A 20272-nucleotide genomic window follows, 5' to 3' on the forward strand; every position below is an offset into this window, starting at 1 on the left:
CATGACTTAACCATGACCTAGACATTATATTTGACAGAAAACTGACTTTGTGTTTTTAATCAGTTATTAATTGTTTAGTATGAAACAATTGAAATGTTTTCTAGTATTTAAGGACTATAAAGCATAAGTAAATATACTAATATTTAAGGCAATCTTCTACATAATTATTTTCTTTAATAAATTCATACTATGAATCAAATATATGAGCAATGATGTTCCTTAGATTTCTCCTTAAAGTAGCAAACACTTGGACACCATGTGAATTTCTGATTATTTTGGTATATATGTGTTGCTATTTACATATTGATTGTATCTTTAAAAATTATTTTATAGTGGTCTATTTATCAACATGAAAAAATACTTAATATATTATTAAATTTCTAAAGCCAAGCTAAAATTTACATAGTATAATTTATCATCTCTATAGGTAGAGAAGAAAAAAATTTTATAAATGTGTGCATTATAAAATGTATTGATTACTTTTAGAATCATAATAGCAGTTATTTCTGAATGAGGGGCTTAAAGAATGATTTTTATTTACCCTAATATTTTTCAAAACATAATTTTACAATTGGAAAGGAAAACACATATTTTAACCTTACCAGTTTAAATAATTTCATATTTTAAGGGATATCTGAAGATGGAAAATTTTTCAAATAAAATAGTGTGGGCATTCTTTTAGCCCAGTTTAAATTGTACTAGAGAATAAAGGAGCCGTTCCCTAGTAGCCTAGTAGTTAAGGATTCAGCATTGTCACTGCTGTGGCTTGGGCTTGATCCCTAGCCTGTGAATTTCTGCATTCCATGGGGCACCCCCCCAAAAAAACAAAAAGATTAAAGGGAAGTTTATAAAACTTATTCTAATTCAGACTTATTCTAATTTTCAACAGTGGGAAGAGTGTGCATTACATGAATAGAAAATATATAATTAAAATAACTTCAATATAAAATATATGGCTGTCGTGAAACCCATTGATATTAAAGCACACGAGAGAAAGTAAGCCATTCCCAGAATTTTAACAAGATGAAGAATGAAATCCAGAAGAATAGCAATCAAATATTATAAGCCACCTGTGGGCAATTGCCTACTAGAAGAAGCAGAAAGTAAATCCAGGAATAAAACACTTAGGTCTGGCCAGATTTATAAGAGAGACAAGAGCAAGTAAAAAAGCAAGTCTCCAGCTGTAATCTAATCCTAAAAATAAATGAGGATGTGTCATAATCCATTATAAAAATAGATGAAGCTTACCCTTGTCATAACAGTTGTCATAACAGAATTTACATTACACAAAATATTTTCCTAATACAATATTCTCTAAAAGGACCCTAAAACTGAAATAATGAAAGTAAAAAATGACACTGGTACTGGATCTCACTTTTTACAAAGTACATTTCATTAACCATGTTTTCCTACTTTTTAAAACTTTCTCTTTTCAGATAACTGTAGATATATGTAAAAGTGTGAGAAATAATACGGAGGCTATACTTGTCATCCAGTGTCCCATAATGATAACATTTTGCATAACTGTAATGCTATATCACAACCAGAAAGTGAACATTTATACGATCCATTGACCTTATTCAGATTTCAGCAGTATTATATGTTATCATTTAGTTCTAGTTTATATGTTATCATTTAATTTAGTGTATATTTAGTTATATCTAATTTTGTCACATGTATAGATTTGTGTGACTATGACAGAGTCAAGATACAGAATAGTTCCATCAACAGAATCCCTTCGGGTATGCTTTTATGGCCAAAGCTACTTTCTTCCTCCCATGATCTTGACCCCACCACTAATCTGTTCTTCATTTCTGTAATTGACATTTCAAACATACTGTATCAGTGGAATCATACAGAATGTTATCTCTTGAGATTGGCTTTTTACATTCAGCTCAATTCCCTGGAGATTCATCTAAGGTGTTATAGGGATCAGTGATTTGTTCGTTTTTATTGTTGAGTGGTATCCACTGTTGTCAGAGATAACGATTCCTTCCACTTTATTATCCTTTTCAAGATTTTTTTTTAACTATTCTAGTTTGACTTTCCATATAAATTTTAGAATAATTTTATCTGGGTCTAAAAAAAAACTTGCTAAATTTTTTATAAGAATTGCATTAAACCTATGGCTCAATTCTGGGAGAGGTGAATCTTCTTTTCTACATTGAGTGTTCCAAACTATAAATATATGTTTCTCCTTTTATTTGGGTCTTTTTAAAAATGTTTTATTAGAGTATAGTTGTGTTACAATGTTGTGCCAATTTCTGATGTGCAGCAAAGTGACCCATTAATACATATAGATACATTTCCTTTCTTAAATGAACTTAAAAATATGGAATGCTTCACAAATTTGCCTGTCATCCTTGCACAGGGGCCATGCTAATTTTCTCTGTATTGTTCTAATTTTAATGTATGTACTGCCAAAGCAAGCATTATAAGATCTTTTTTTATAATTTCTTCCATCGGTATTTATAATTTCCACAAGGATTTTGTAGAAATTTTATTGTATTTATACCGAAGTATTTAATTTTTATTGGAGTGATTATAAATGTTCTATAGATATGCATTATTAGCATATAGAAACAGATTGATTTTTGTGTGTTGGTCTTATATCCAGTAGCCTCGCCTAAGTGACTTATTAGTTCTAGGATATTAGGTTTATTTGTTTGGATGGTTTTTGTTTTGTGTTGTAGACTTCTTGCTGTTGTTGACATAGGCAATCACGTAATTTAAAATTGGAGACAAATTTTCTTCCTTTCTAATCTGTATGCTTTTTACAAGCATAGCTCAGAAATACTACAGGTTAGGTTCCAGACCAATTTAATTAAGCAAACATTCCCATCAAGTGAGTCACACAGATTTTTTGATTTCTCAGTGAATGTAAAATTTATGTTTATACTGTTGACAGAAATAATCAATAAACAATCTATAATAAGGTTAGAAAAGAATATTACTGGAGCCAACCTGGAGACTATAGCCCAGAGACACAGATTCAAGAAGCACTTGAATTGTGTTCTGCTGGACTACAAAATAGGGGAGGCTTATAAAAATAGAAACTGCAAAATTATGTAAGTTGTTTGTCAAGAGTTATAATTGGAGCTGGCAAGAAATAAGAGTGCTTGTTAAGCTAGCATTGGTTGGGGTCCGAAATGGTTGCATAGTTACAAGGAGAAACCTTGAGATCATAAGGTTGCAGCTGGCAGCTGCTAGCAGATGCTATTTTGAGAATGGCTGGTGGTGTCCTTGAGTATGAAAGTGTTCAGAACATTCAAGTTCTCAGTGATGCAGGAATATATCTGAAACTACATACACATGACCACCTTGCTCCATTTTGGATGCCTGAACCACAGTTTCTCCATTTTAATTTTTAAATGCATTCTTTTCTTTAACAGATACAGCAGGTATACAGTGTATGTTTGACAGCCCTAAGACATGTTGTACTAGTTAACATCAGGTTCAAGTCAAATCATGTATAAGGTAGAATGACTTTCACATACCTCAACATGTGAAAATTTCTTCCATCAACACTATACTGTAGTCTCTTATGTGTTCAATAGAATTATCTATAAAAATAATGCATATATCTTAATTTTAAAATACTTAATTGCTAAAAAGTGCTATCATCTGAGCTTTCAGTGAGTTATAATCTTTTTTTTTTACTGGTGAAGGGTCTTATATCCACTGATCACCACTTGATTAGTCAGTTGTTGGCTGCTGACTAATCAAGGTAGTGGTTGCCAAAGGTTGGGTGGTTATGGCAATTTCTTAAAATAAGGCAATAATGAAGTTTGTCCATCAATTGACCCTTTCACTGGAACACTAAAAACCATTGTGGGGTTATTAAGTGGCCTAATTTCAATAATCTTGTGTTTCAGAGAATAGGCAGGCCCTCAGAGAGGAAGAGAAACAGAGGAACAACTGGTCAGTAAAGCATCCAGAACACATACAACATTTATTAAGTTTGCCATCTTATATGGGCACAGTTTGTGGTGCCCCAAAACAATTACAATAGTAACATCAAAGATCACTGATCACAGATCACTAGAACAAATATAATAATAATGAAAAAGATTGAAATTTTTTTGAGGATTACCAAAATGTGACAGAGAGACACTAACTGAGCAGATGCTGTTGGGAAAAAAAAAGTCAAGTAGATTTGCTTAAAGAGTGCCAGCAACCTTCAATGTGTAAAAAAAAAAAAAAAAAAAAAAAAAAATGTAGTATGTGCAAAGTTCAGTAAAGTGAAGCACAATGAAATTAAGTATACTTTTGCTTTGTTTTCTTACTTTTTAAAGTGTGCTGTTATATATAGATAGATGAAGATACCAAGAGTTCTAAAAATATATACCTACACAATTTTATTTTCTATAAATAATAGTTTTAATAAAATGAAATATAGAAAGAAAATTACACTGTAAACTATCTCTAAACTGTATTATTTTGTAATCACTTCAAGTCAGTCCCCAAAAATGACATTAATAAGTTGGGAACACATTTCTGTGGGTAAGTTTCGCTCAACTGTATCAAGTATGTTGTTAAAATTATTTTTCTTCTCTCAACAACTAATTTCTTAGAAACAAATCAGAATAAATTGAATCTATTATAGTCTGTAATCTTAATCAAGAGGTTTTTATTTTAATCACTTCAAATATAAATGAGTATTCTTATGATTACCACAAATTAATTATAGTCAAGAGTTTGGATCTGTTATGAAATTAAAACTCTATAAATTCTTTTTTTAATGTCTAAATGAGAGAAAGTAATATTACAAAAGTTTCATTTTATCTTTTAGCAATACCTTCAAAAATAAAATTTCATACAAGGCTAACTTTGTCTTTGCACAGGGAACTCTTGCTTTGCCAAATGGTTGAAATCAGGGCTTTATACTGTGGATTTATTATTAATAGATCTAGGAGAGCATGTTCCAAAGAGCATGTTCCATAAAATACTGGCCAAAAGAGAGATTCTAGCACAAAGGTATTCATTGATTAGTTTAGTTTGGGATAAATTATATAAATCTCTTTTCGAGATCATTACCTATTATCTTATTCAAAGATCTCTGAAGTCCTGCCATACTGAAACCTTTTTACCTTTGTTTAATTCATTGTTTCTTTTATTTATTCGACCATTAAACATACTCTGGACTAATAAACACACCAGATTTTATAGATTCTTAGAATTCATGCTGGGAAATGCTAATGTAGGAAATGCTGGCCTAAGCTGTTCAGTAAGTGCTTAGTGCTTAGGGATATCGAGGGGGAGGGGGAGGCATTACTGAAATATTTGGTATTCTCTTTTCTCTAGTCACTATTCCTCTGGATATAATGCCACCATCTGGTACTAAATAATGGTGTGCCAGTATCTGACTGGATGACTAGTAAACTAATCTGAAAACTGTTCCTGCTAGTTTATAGCTGAACAAATCTTATTGTATAAATGCTTCACAGCTAACATAGCAAGTCAGTGCACTTCTGTGAATAGTACAGAGTATTTGAAAAATGTTTATTTTTCTCCCACCCTTACCTCTGTCTCCAATACTTAGACCCAACCAAATTATAGTTGTAAGCACCTCAGGAAATGTGACAGCCTTAAAAAGCTGTTTTGGAGTCAGCAAACTTTTAACTTTCCATATATCATACAACTTGAATGACTGGCCAGTCTATGAAGAATGTCTATTCAAATAAATGACTTTAAATTCTAGCTGCTGTAGTTGATTTCAAAGGAATACTAAGATTAGGTCAATTTGAGACTATCTCTTAATTTTAATTTTGTTACTCTTATCAAAGGATATTAGCAATATAGCAGCTTATAAACTTTCAAGTTACAGTAGGCTCATAGAATGAATTAATGTCATAATTTCATATCACTGACAACCACTGATTATGTTTCTCTGAACTTGTTTACCCAATGTATTATTTTAAATTAAACTACCAAAATGAAGGAATTACTTTTCAACTATTTTATTAGCTGCTTCTAATCATTCGAATTGTTGCTCTGCTATTTTTTGTCAGTTTTTCAAAATCAAATTCCTCTTAATGGAATATTTGCTACACTGTTTCTCTGTTTACATTAAAGAAAAGCTGTGAGGACACTATGAAAAGCCAGGGAATACATTTCTTTTCCAAAAACTATCATACCAAAGTCTTTGTATGAAACAGTCCATTTTATTATCCTAGCAATAACCTTTAAACCAGTTTAGTCCTCTTTCAATGAAAACATGTCAAAAACTTTGACTCGATTTAACATAACCCTTGGCTTATATCTCTTTTTTGAAATAGCTCTGTGTTTACATGTCATTCCTAAATTTCTTAAATCCAGATGACACTTTTTTTGGTTATTCTTTTAAAACCAGCCAAATCAACACTTAACAGTTTAAAATACAACAAATATTAAAAGCAAAATGAATTTTCTTTTTATGTTTGACCATTGAATTTTTTCTAAAGCTTATAAAATTTCACCTTCTGCTTACATTCTTCTCCAGAAAGAACTAATACTTTGAAACATTGAAGAGACACCTTCATGATACGTAAAGAAAACTTCTGTAATCATCCTTGTGCATTTCATATTTTATTTTCATATCACATATGTCTATGTTTGCATTTCAGAAAATATCTAAGCTTCTTAGAGACCTGAAGCAGATCTTTCCAATAAATATTCAAGAGCAAGCCTGGTAGGATTTTCAAGAATTCAGGTGTTGAAGTCAACTAATTAGAATAGGGATTTTTGTAAGAATTTGCTCAGGGAATTAAGAGCTATGACATAAAGATGATTAGGACTATAGGGAAACTTGTAGGTAATTCTCTCATTCTGTCATTCCAACAAAGAGGCAATAATCTCTGACTAGTTATTGTACATTCTTCCTAACAAATGAAATTAACTCTTAACTTAACCTGGTTCCTGGCAAAATTATCTAGACATATTAGCCTACTATTCAGCCACCTCACTTGGAACCAGATAATTTAGGCACATATGATATGCTCTAGAAATTGTGGGATATTCTTGTTGAAAACATGTAAACTACAGATTTGGATAGTTAAAGCTCTAAACTGGAGAAGCCCTGGGCATAATTCCTTGACAAATATGAAGATGTATTTTTACAACCACATGTAATACCTCAAATTTAATGCCTAGGATAGCTTGATTTTCTTGTTTGCAATCAACAAAAACTTGTCAAGTTATCTCAAGTAATCAAAAGTTGTAAGAATAAATATTGTGGTTCATACGTATTAGGTTATTTTTTTCAGCCTCTTTTCTCTGAAAACTACCTACCTTTAACACTGAAGTCGCTTCCACGGTCCTTTTTCGGTGTATAACTCTGCTTCCTCAAGTATCTTAATAAAACATCTAAAAAAAAGCTAGGATAATCAACTATTTTTGCCTACAAATTAGTAATTTTAAACTAGATAATAGAGAGTTTGAGTTCATGGGAACTGAATTAGATTAATGGCAACATGTTAAAATTTTCATAAAATCTTATTTTTTCCACATCTGGTGGTCCAACTATTCACTGGGTTGGAGTCAGTGATAGGCCCAAGTATTTCATAATAAATAATTATTCTTACAGAAGTTATTGTAACCAAAAGAACCTTGACTTTTATATATGAACATTTAAGTTCATAAAATGCTGAGCAGTCAAAGCTGAATAGCATGGCCTGAGAAAAGCCAGATACCTGGCTAAATCTGGAATCTATGGTAATGCTTATCCTAAAATTTTTAGTCCATGGGCCATGACTGAAGATGCTTGCTAAAATTCTTTGTTTCAGGCTATGTCAGTTTTTCTCAATCTCTACTATATATTTTTTCTCTGCCTAATAGTGTCTGCTGAAATGGGATTTCAGCTTCCTTAGGATGTTGACTTGTTATAACTCTTCAGAGTCTTAACTCAAAACCTTATGACTTCTTAGCTTCCAATCTCATTGCTAACAGTATTTTTATTTTAATAGTTTTAGTTAAATTTCTAAGAAAGACAATTACCTTTTCTTGTCCAGTTTGCCACAGATCGATGGACAGCCATCAGTGGAATGACTGTCCTTAAGTTACCTGATGACCTCTTGTTCGTACAACTAAAAAAATCTCAGAATTTGTATAGCTCCCCCATTTCAGCATTGCAGGTCCATCTAGTACTAGGACAAAAAATTATTAACTTTACAAGCTTTAAAATTAGACAGAGTTTAACTTAAAAGAAACTTATTCTAAAGCTAAATATAATTTTGTTTTAAAATAGAACGGCAACATAGCTCTGTCCTTGATATTAGATAATAATATCTGAAATTGTCAGATGCCAAGTTGTAAATTTAACTATTCAATACTACATATCATCATGGGGACCTAAAAGTGGGCAATTTTAGAGACAGATGATCCTTGTTGGTGGTTTACAATGGCTTTTTATCATGCATTTCTAAGCCTGTTGTCATAAAAACATGAATATCATCAGATGGCATCTGCTTCTCTAGATATAGTAGAGACAAAAATGGGGAAGGAAGTACAAGAGGACTTATATTTGTGAGACTTGGTCTTTTTATTTGGGAAAAAAAGCCTTTCTCAGTATTTGTGAATACATGCCATTGGCCAAATCTGTGTCACATGGCCTCCCATGGCTATAATGGAAACTGAGAGTGAAATGACTTTGCTTCCCAACCTAATGTCTGCCTTCACAATATCTGCCTCTGCAAATATATAGTTCCTCAGAAAACAGAGGATTCTAGTTTGGAAAGCTGGAGTCAGTAGATAAATGGAAATGAAGAGCACAGCCTACGTACAGCCAGTATATCTCATGTGAAAATAGTTTCAGGAAAAAAAAAAAAAAAGTTGGTTGCTTTTCAGCAGCACTGTAGATCTCAGATGTATGTGTACAGCTGAAGATAACATGTATCAAAGTATCTTAAACCCTACAATAGATGTCTTTTGTAATGCATACCGGTGTGTAAAGCCTCCCAGCAGTCTTAAATTTATTATTGGGTGTTTGTTTTGTCTTGCTTAAGAGTCATTTAAAATGGAGAAATATCAACAGGTATCGTAGAATAATGAAATAATAAACTAATAATGCCAATGTGGATTAACTAAATTAAATGTGGATAGTTTGTATACTACCATAGTAACTACTTACTCCATCTGAAGAAAGCAGAACTCTCTTATCTATATAGTTCTTGCATGGAATTTACCATTAACCAAATGTGGGACTACTCTTTTTAAATTGTTTTATAGCACAAATGAGCAACTTAGATATCAGGAGCCACATCATGTCCCCTCCCTTAGATCCTATTTTACAAAAGTATCAGTGAACAGTGTGTAATTTATTAATAATTTTGTATGGGACACAGAATATATCAAAAGCCCACAGCAAGATTCTTGAAATCCTATGAAGGGATGTTTGCTCTCCAAATTCCCTTTGAAGCCAGACTGTCACCAAAGAGTCTAGCTTACTTCATCTTTAATCATGTAGCATATAGCCTTGCTTTCTCCTGTCTCCTTCATCTTGAATTTTTTTTTTCTTTTTTTTTTTTTTTTTTTGTCTTTTTGACATTTCTTGGGCTGCTCCCGTGGCATATGGAGGTTCCCAGGCTAGGGGTCTAATTGGAGCTGTAGTCACTGGCCTACACCAGAGCCACAGCAAGTGGGATCTGAGCCGCGTCTGCAACCTACACCACAGCTCAAGGCAACGCCAGATCCTTAACCCACTGAGCAAGGCCAGGGACCCAACCCACAACCTCGTGGTTCCTAGTCGGATTCGTTAATCACTGCGCCACAACAGGAACTCCGAGAGAGAGTCTTTTATTACAAAATGTGCTCTCTCCTTTGTCAAAAAGAGTTGTTTCTTACCTTCTATCTAATACTTACATACTAAATCCACCATGTTTGGAAAGTCTTTCCAATTAATAGCATCCTCTCTTCGGATTTCCCATCGTGGCTCAGCAGTAACGAATGTACCTAGTATCCGTGAAGATGCGGATTTGATCCCTGGACTCGCTCAGTGGTTTAAGAATCTGGCATTGCTGAGAACTATAGTGTAGGTTGTAGATGTGGCTCTGATCCTGCTTTGCTGTGGCTGTGGTATAGGCTGGCAGCTGCAGCTCCAATTTGACCCTAGGCTGAGAACTTCCATATGCTGCTGGTGTGGCCCTAAAAGACAAAAAAGAAACAAACAAATAAACAAAAATAGCATCCTCTTTTCTTAGAAAGCAAGGAGAAGTGATAAATAGAATTTTCATTGCTAAACTAGAAAATTATTCCTATTATTTACCTTCCTCCAACTCCCTATCTTAGTATATCTTGGCCATATTTCTTTCTATTTTATCTTTTTTTTTTAATGAACACAAGTTAGGAGAACATATAGAATCAGAATAGTAAGTAAACTATTGGTGAGATGATGAAGAGATGAGAGAATACAAGCTAGTATTATCAAGCAGTACAAGGACAAAGTGTTTTTATCCTTGCAGAGAATATATTTGGAAGTAGACTCAATATCAGCTAATGTATGTTCTAGGAATATTTTACACTGTGAAAATACAACTTACCAAAATTTGTGGGATATAGCAAAATCAGTTTTTAGAGGTAAACTTATGGCCTTGAAAGCATATATTACAAAAGAAGAAATATCTAAAAATCAATACTCTGTCTCCATCTTAGAAAACTTAAAAAAGAACAGTGTAAGTCTAAAGTAAGCAAAAAAAAAGAGAGAAATAATTAGATCAGAAATGAAACTAGGAGTTCCCGTCGTGGCGCAGTGGTTAACGAATCCGACTAGGAACAATGAGGTTGCGGGTTCGGTCCCTGCGCTTGCTCAGTGGGCTAACGATCTGGCGTTGCCGTGAGCTGTGGTGTAGGTTGCAGACGCGGCTCAGATCCTGCGTTGCTGTGGCTCTGGCGTGGGCCGGTGGCTACAGCTCCGATTGGACCCCTAGCCTGGGAACCTCCATATGCCGCGGAAGCGGCCCAAAGAATTAGCAAAAAAAAAAAAAAAAAGAAAGAAACTAAAAACAGGGAATTAGTAGATTAAATAAAGCCAAATTCTGATTCTTTTTTAAAGATCAATGTATTGATAAACCTGAAACCAAGTTTACCAAGAATAAAAGAAAGATAACACAAATTACTAATATCAGAAACAGAGGCCATCATATCAGATCCTATAGAGATTAAAGAATAATAAAGAAATACTATGAGCAACTCTATGCCCATTTTGATGAAATGGACCAATTTCTTGAAAAACACAATTTAAAACTCATACAAGAAGAAATTGATCATCTAAACCAGCCTGTATCTTTTAAAGAAATTGAATCAACAATTAATAAACTTCTTACAGAAAACATCAATGTCAATTGGCTTCACTGGTGAAGTCTACCAAACATTTAAGGAATAAATTAATCAGTTCTTGGTAAGTCACTTTTTAACATATGCTTAAACATATTCTGTATATTACCTTCTCCCAAATTTAAGGAAAATGAGAATTGTGTCCTGTTGATTAAGTTATTCTCTCTCAATTTTAATAATTTCCTAAAACTACTTAGAAATATATGTAGTGTCCCTATTATATGTCTATTAAAGAAACATACCAATAAAAGTTTGGATATACAAAAGAGAAGGAATAAATTGTACGTCATAGGTATCCCTCTCTTTTTAAGGTTTTGGGACAGTAATGCATATAATGCCTAAAAACAATAAGGAGAAAAATTGTGCCTAAATCAAACATTTCTGACTTTTAGAACAAATTTTTAAAGATTTACATGTTACAAATAAAAGTAAATACACTAATGTCTTAATAAATCATAAAAATCTTTCTATGGCCATATTTTTCTTTGAGTTCTATTACAGTCAGTATGGATTTTATATCACTTTACACTTCTGTTTTTCTGAAAGCTAAATATGGTGTAAATAAATCTATGTATAACATTTCTTAATAATGATAATGTGGGAGTTCCCGTCGTGGCGCAGTGATTAACGAATCCGACTAGGAACCATGAGGTTGCGGGTTCGGTCTCTGCCCTTGCTCAGTGGGTTTATGATCCAGAGTTGCCGTGAGCTGTGGTGTAGGTTGCAGACGCGGCTCGGAGGCTCGGATCCAGCGTTGCTGTGGCTCTGGCGTAGGCTGGTGGCTGCAGCTCCGATTCAACCCCTAGCCTGGGAACCTCCATGTGCCGCAGGAGCGGCCCAAAAAAATAGCAAAAAGACAAAAACAAACAAAAACAAAAAACAAAAAACAAAATGACAATGTGACAATATATACTACTACACACCATGATAGTTCTACAAAATTAAAAGTACTTATCGTGACTGATTTATATAAAACAATAAAATATATGTAATATTTTTTGAAAATTCTTATAATGAGCTGAAACTTGTGCTGATTACATTTTATGCAAGTTATTAAAACATGCATGTATGGTGCTTAACTCCCTATATGATGCCTCATTTTTCAAAGAGAAAATGACAGTTATTCTTAGAAGGTCTTCAGTTCCCCCAGGAAGTATTGTCAGTGAACCAAAAATGTTTTTCTCTTTCCTTAATAATGTTTTAATTTTTGGTGTAACATAGTAGAAAATGTTATTATTCCTATTTCTGTTTCATTATTAACAGATCATTTCCTTTTTTTACGCCCAATATGGCTAAGAACTACAATTAATCATGATTTGTCTAGCGATATTCTGAAAACTAACTCTTAGGATTTAGGATGCCAGCCATAACATGTTTCTTTGAGACTAGACTAAAGCATAGTAAGGAAGTTAATTAAAAGTTAATTTTCTGAAAAACCATGATCAGTAGTGAAACAGACTTCAAACCGCAATATAACTAAGACATTGTTTCTTTGGATTACTTAATTGTGGCAAGGGTTTAATACAGACAAATCGACTACACTTTTACATTTGCTATAACATAAATAATGGGATCTCTCAAACTATTTTTTCTGCTATGTAGAAGAAAACTATAAATGCCAAGTGCAAGATCCTTCCCATCCAAATTTCAGTTTTGCTAAATACAACAAAGCCTTTCTTCCCCACTCATAAGATACATCTGAGTGTCACAGATGGTGACATTATTGAAGAAATAATTTGAATCCACTTAAACATATTTAAGATATAAATTATTCAAATTCCTCATTATCTTTTTTTTGAGAGAATCACTTTCAACACACTTCACAATTGATTGGACTAAAACTAGTAACACCTACTGCAAGGAGGAATTACGTTAAGTGAATAATTTGTGATGATATGCACTGTATGAAGTGTCACACTATTTAAAAAAGTGAGTCCATATTTAAAAAAGTGAGTCCTTTTTTATGCCATAAATTAATTGTACAGATAGATGAAAAACTACCTTGACACCAACTCATATTCATTTCATTAAAATAACCAAAATTCTTATTTAATATCCTCCCCAGAATTAGTTTTATCATTCTCCTTATAAATTTCAAATCCTTATCAACAATGAGACATTGATATGTGATTACCACCTTCTTAGAAACAAAGATAATAAAAACATGCTTCAGTCACAAATAAAGTAAAAGAAAACCAAGGACTTTAGTTAATTCTATGTAAAATTCAGTGAAGAAAGGTACAAAAATAAATACGTTGGTAACTAAAGATATAAGGGTACCATAACATGTGCTACTCTTGGTGACCAAAAAAATTTTTTTAATTCAACATTGTATTAGTTTCCCACAGCTGCAATAAAAAGATACCACAGGTTAGGTGACTTAAAACAACAGATAGTTCTGAAGGTTAGAAATCCAAAGTCAAAATATTGGTACGGTCTTGCTCCCTCCAAAGCCTCTAGGAGAGGATCTCTCTTTGCCTATTCCCCAGCTTCAGATGGCCCCAGGCATTATCAAGCTTGTGGACCAATCTCTGCTTCTGTTGTCACATGGCTGTCTTCCGTCTGTCTCAGATCATAGAACAGATCCTGGATTTTCCAGAAAGAACTGCAGGTAGGGCCAGAAGAGCTTTCCCCTCATGTCCTGGATATGATTCCCTTGCTGGGTATATCCAATACCACATGCTTCCCCCATTTTAGGAATAATCATACTATATTGTAATTATTTACTTAGTTGTGTGTTTCACCTAGTTTATTCTAATATTCCTAAAGGCAAATTCGGTGCATATTCTGCTCATTGTATTTCTGGTGTATTAACAGTGCCTGGCACAATCAGTACTTACTAATGAATGAATTTTTCAAAATGAATAAATGAGTAAGTGAATATACGAAGCATTGTTGAGAACTGTGGTTGAGGTTGCAGGAGGGCAGAGGGAGGACATTTACTTTGTCTATTTCAGGGGAAGGAAGATATTGAAAATACTATCTCAGGATGAGAATATTGTTATTTGTTTTTTGTTTTTGTTTTTGTATTTAGTAAAAGAGAGCCAAGAGAGGATAGAAATGCAACTAAAAGCTACTTAATGAAGTACTGCCTTAGAGAAATGATTATCAAATTTTGAGCATGTACAGATGATGTAGATATTGTGTTAAAAACACAGGTCTGATTTAGCACATCTGGGATGGTACATGTGATACTATATTTCTAAAAACCTCTCAAGTGATACTGATGCTTGGTAATATCACTATCCTAAAGTCTGGGGACAAAACTTTAAGGGACACTGTGCCAGAAAATGTAGGACAAGATGGATTCAAGGGAACTGCAATAAGTGTTACCCTAGCAAGGAAGAAACATTTCAGTTTACACAGACAGGTATATAGACAGGTGAAGACAGAAACTTGAAGAAGGAAAAAAAGGGAAATTAATAGGATATTCTCAATTCTCCAATAAATGGGTGAAAGATTACTTAAGAATTAAAAGTGAAGAGAGACCAGGACTTGCACAAAGAAGAAATATAGGGAAACTTTTGCAGGGAAGGTACTGTGACAATGGTTCTCAATTTTTGACTTTTCCAAATAAAATTGCCAGGGACTTTTTTAAAATTCCAATGCTTAGATCACACACCAGGCCAGTTTATCAGAATCTCTTGAGAGTGTCCCAGGTGTCAGTATTCATTGGAGCTTCCAAGGATGAGAATTACAAATTACCCAAATCAGTTTGGCAGCTGTCAATGATTTGAGGCAGATGAGACCAATAGTTTTCCTCTCCTAGAACCTCGCTACCAGGTGATATGTGATGATAACAGTAACTCTCAGACTGAAGTTTTCTATGTTGTTTTGGCCATGCCTACTGCATGCAGAAGTTCCAGGCCAGGGATCAAACTTGAGCCACAGCAGTGACAATACCAAATCCTTAACCAATATGCCACCAGGGAGTTCTCCGTATTTATAAAAACCTACAAAAATAGTTAAAGCCATGTTAATGTAAGCTACATGAAGTCTCACCTTTCTATCCTTTTAGGCACTCCAACTAATGTCTTGATAAAAATTTCAGCTGAGGCAAATTCAACCAATATTTGCTGGCAAATATGATCACCTATTATGATCCTTCCTAGTTGGATCAAGAGAAAACCCTCTAGACAAGCGAAGGGGAAAATCATGGAACACTAGAACTCGAGTGATCCTCCAAAGGTGTCCAAATGCTGATCTTCCTAGATTTTGGTACCCTGTTAATGGATACCTGTATAACTTTTTCTTTATTCTTATTTTTTAAATTGAGGTATAGTTGATTTACAGGTGTACAACATAATGATTTGATGCTTTTATAAATTATTCTCCATGTAAAATTATAAAATATTGGTTATATTATTCCCTGTGTTATGTGTTCAATCCTTATATCTTTTTCTATACCTAGTAGTGTGTATATCTTAATCCCCTGCCCTTATTTGGCCCTTCCCCACCCACCTGTGCATTATTTTTAACCAATCATGTATCTTGTATCACTCATTTTGCAGGTAAAAATTTATTTTATTGTTTCCTATGTTAACAAATTAGTGCAAATTTAGATAACGCTAATTAAATGGCTTGCTAAACCTATGGCTGAAGTTTGGGCCTTTGATTAAAGTCTTTCAAATGCTAATTAACCACCCTTGAATTTAAACAACTGATTCTGGTACTAGAAATTTAAAGAACACTTCCTAAAGTATTGATTGAAGTCAATATCAGCAAAACATATAACATCCTGTCTCTATGTAGAAGGTGAGGGCTATTTGAGACTCTGGTTGTTATTACTATGTAATTGATGGGTGCTTAGTGAATAGAGGCTAGAATTGCTAGATATACTGCAGGACATAGAAGAGTCCCTTACAAAAAAGAATTTGACAGACTCAGTTTTGAACTGCCTGTCTAGTAAATGAATATTTTATTCATATATATCTGGTCCCAGACTTATTCTCTACTTTACAGAAAAGTGTATTTCTGCAACTTTTTAGTAAACATATAATTTTCCAACTATGCAAGTGACTTATGAGTTAGGGACAACACTTGCTGTCCCTAAATCTTTATCAAGAATTGCTTATAATTACAAGAAATAAAAGTCACCAATGCCAGCATTAATCATACTATTTGAATCAATCAGTACAACACACAGTGTCCATCTACATTTGTGGCTGTCGTAATCACAGTAATATTAAACACTGGTGCAAACATCAGGCTATTTCATATTGCCTCTTAGTATAAGTTGTACATAATCTTTTATAAAATAAAATGCATATAATTTTATTATAACTTTCCTTTTATATTATAACTGTTTCATTTATGTTACAGTAATTTAATTTTTTAAAATTCTATGTCTAAGTTGGTCATATTACTTAATGGATTTCATTTCATAATAGTAAAGAGACAGTTTAAAATATTAAGCCATCGGCTACACTGCACTGTTTTAAGGTAAATTATAGAAAATATAAGAGTTTTTGAACAAATCTGTTAAATAGTGTTGTGGACATGATAACTCAATAGAAGACAGAGTATGTGCTTTTAAAGTTGACTTAATCACATTGTTTTGTGATGTTTTCCATCAGCCCTTTTTAGTTGATCCATAAGCATAGTTGTTCCTGAAGATGACAGACAATAAGAGGTGAGAATCACTTTGACTAAGTTCATAAACTCATCTAACAAGATGAAAAAGTGTGTTAGATGTAATTAGATGTGTGAGTGATCGGAAAGAGACAGGAATAAAGATTTTCTTTTTCAAAGCAAAACTCACATCAGACAATGTTAAACAGGTAAAGAAGACTTTATTCAAGGCTGCTGCAACAGAAAAGAGATTAGCAGGCAGTATAAACTCAGCTCCATTTAAATATGAGCCAGGATAGTTTTTGAAAAGCTGAGATGGGTCATCAAACGTCATTTGTATTTGCTAATTGGCCTTCCCCAGAGCAAAACTAAACCTTCTCAAACCTCAGGATGGAAGGTAGTCTTGTTACTTAGAGCAAGGAACACCGCCAAGTTAGACCCCTACCTTCCCACTGGGATTTGGAAATAGGGGTGCTGCCTCCCTTGTTTACATTTCAAAGAGATGGAAACCCTGTCCCAGAAAAAGACATTCCTGGGTTGAAAAACTTCAAGGGGAGAGAAAGAATTATAATTACGTCTTTACCAAATAAGATGTTCTAAGAAAAGGAAGGTCAGGGCTAGAGTCAGGAAGAAGCCTGCCTAAAATTCAGTCAAGCTGAGGGAAGCATTAAGAACACCTTGGTCACCTCCAGATTAATCACCCTGAGAACCATAGCTGAATCCAGTGACACTGTAGTTTACTCCACGGTTTCTAGAACTCTTCTTTAGGATGAGGGCATGACTGTATTTTGAATCATTTGCCCAGTTTTCTTGGTCTAATTCCTCTAGTTACTAAAATTTTGAGGCTAAGACAAAAGCAATTCCCGTATAGGTTCTATCACATGTGAAGAAAATACTGTGGCTGATATTAATGTACACATGAAAGATAAATCCGGAAGTGTCTGTCAAATGTGTTATTGCACTTATACATCTTAATGCACAGGGTGAATATTGCATTTTATTGATGAATAAGATTGCCCCAAATGCCACAATTTATCATGATTTACCCTATTAACATTGACAATATAAGTAATTACTTAAATGACTAAGCAATAAAATAATTTTACTTTATAAAATTCAGACTCAAGACCCCACAAGTACATTTTATATACTCCTTAAAACTGATCTACTTCTGCTATATTCCATCTAAAATAGGTTTTCATTTATATAATGCTCTACTGGTAGAACACTGGGCACTTACTTTAGAAATGTGCATTGCATTTTAAAGTACAAGACAGTGCAAAATACAAAACCTCTCATTATTATCTCCACTTGAAAATATGTTTATGCAAGACTTGAAAATAAGCAAAATGTTTTCTTAAGAAACCATTAAGCAAGAATTTATTTATCCCTAAGGATAGAAATAATCGTATCTGGCTTTATAATTTATCTAATATGTCTAAATTTGCAGATAATTTCTATTAGAGTTTTTCCTAGATATACCCTGAAATAACAATTTCCAGATACCAATAATGAGTCTTTGAAAAATATACTGTAATATTTTTTCTTTATCTCTCTTATTTGCATCATCTTTGCTTCATATTTGTCCCTAAATGGTTAAACACAGTTCTAATAATATGGCACTTGGGAGCCAGAGAATATTTCCTATGTAAAGGATCAAAAAAAGTGCATTTTTCTCTTCCAAAGTCTTGTTGCTAGTCTGTCTTATTTAGCCTCTTGAGTAGACATAATTCTTTTTTTTGTTCTTTTTTTTTTTTGGCTGAGCCCCATGCATGTGGAAGTTCCCAGGTGTGGAACAGAACCCAAGCCACAACATAAACTAGAAAATATTTAGCAAGGACACCTGTTTCATTTGCAATTTGAATCATTAAAAATTAATTTGATCATTTTTTTAATTCAATTTATTCATCCTAAATTTCCCAGGAATAAGAGAACAAAAATGTTTGAAGTGAGGCAAATCGCTCATTTGGAAAAGGAGGTCTGAGACTCCCTGTGGGAATGAGGGTGATCCTGCAGCAACTCCAGGCAGCCTACTGTTTGGAAAATCAGTAGATTCAGAGGCAGGTAGATATGGATCTGAATTTCAGATGTATCTCCTGGCACGTCTTCTTTTTTTTCCCCTTTTATTTTTAAATTTTTTAATGATTTTTATTTTTTCCATTATAGTTGGTTTACAGTGTTCTGTCAGTTTCTACTGTACAGCCAAATGACCCAGACACATATATATGTACATTCTTTTTCTCACATTATCTTCCATCATGTTCCATCATAAGTGACCAGATATAGTTCCCCATGCTAGGCAGCAGGATCTCATTGCCTATCCACTCCAAATGCAATAGTTTGCATCTACTAACCCCAGAAAACAAAGAATGACTTGTTACTTTCTTTCTTGTCTATATTCACATATCAGCATGTGATTATTAAATTGTTCTTCACCTTTATATTGTTAAATATGCTCAGAATTTAGACTGTTTAGCCCTCTTCCCTCTTTAGCAATAATTTTATAATTTTTATCTATTTTTATTTTATTTCTTTTTAACTTTCTTTTAAGTTCCTCTTTAACTTTGCAGTTCACACCAGACAAGAAGTAGTGTGAGTAAACTTTCAGATCGGAAATGTATCATCCAGTGGATCACCTTTAGACATGTATCTAGTAGCAGCCACATGGTTCTGATATTTCCCCTGATCTAAATCTATCCTCTCCATAAAACTATACAAAGATTCTACCTGTAGAATAATAGATGGCTTTTTCCTTCCCTGTATTTTCCAAATTTTCAAATTTTGATGATTTCAACTCAGCTGCTGCATTGTATTTAGATGACACTGACCTGAGGTAGTAATAGAATGGTATTAACATTTTTTAAAAATTCCCCTTGTTTTGATTCTCCTCTCTTTGCAAGAGTTTCAACTCTGAGTTCCTCCCTGATAGCTTTTATTTTCTTTAGGACAGTGTCTTTTTTTGCTCACCAAATATTGATCTCGGTTGCCCCCTGCTGTGTCTGTGGTTTTTCATACCCTTGCTCTATTTCCTTGTGGGGTCTACCATCAAAGCTATCAAGACTGGCACCAGAGGTAGCACCAGTCAGGTTGAAAGCACCAAGACTTGATGTCTGTTTCCTATCCCAAACATAAGCTAGTCTGAATGGACATCATGCACTGGAAACTGCAGCTCAAACATTGCTCTTCTGTTTTAAAAGACCTAAGTAGTGCTTTCAATATCTTATATAAAATATAAAGCAACTGACACTAAGTTTTTCTTTTTCTCTCATTGGAGCTTTTTCCCTCTGGAGTTAAGACATAAGTTCTTGGATGTGAGGCACAGAATAATCTAAGGAGAGCCTACAGCTTTAGCTCTGATCAGTTTTCTCCTGCTACTGATGCCATGTCTTTAAAC

The 20272-nt window shown here is 33.6% G+C and overlaps 1 long non-coding RNA gene and 1 other non-coding gene across 2 annotated transcripts in view; one reads left to right on the plus strand and one right to left on the minus strand.

Annotated features, from left to right (window-relative positions):
• LOC106507094 (uncharacterized) overlaps positions 1 to 18925 on the plus strand; it is a 398065-nt gene extending 379140 nt beyond the window's left edge. Inside the window, exon 8 of the long non-coding RNA XR_014829345.1 lies at positions 18802 to 18925. This is a non-coding gene — a long non-coding RNA (uncharacterized LOC106507094). The remainder of the gene's footprint in view (positions 1 to 18801) is intronic.
• LOC146396039 (U6 spliceosomal RNA) lies at positions 2327 to 2433 on the minus strand. The gene has a single exon (XR_014830652.1). It is a non-coding gene; the product is annotated as a U6 spliceosomal RNA (small nuclear RNA).
• Positions 18926 to 20272: the final 1347 nt, after the last annotated feature.

This window comes from Sus scrofa, chromosome 15 (genome assembly GCF_054392235.1).
Source record: "Sus scrofa isolate SSC_HxYL_T2T_F1_AM1 chromosome 15, Sscrofa_HxYL_maternal_Yorkshire_Landrace_v2.0, whole genome shotgun sequence".
NCBI lineage: Eukaryota > Metazoa > Chordata > Mammalia > Artiodactyla > Suidae > Sus > Sus scrofa.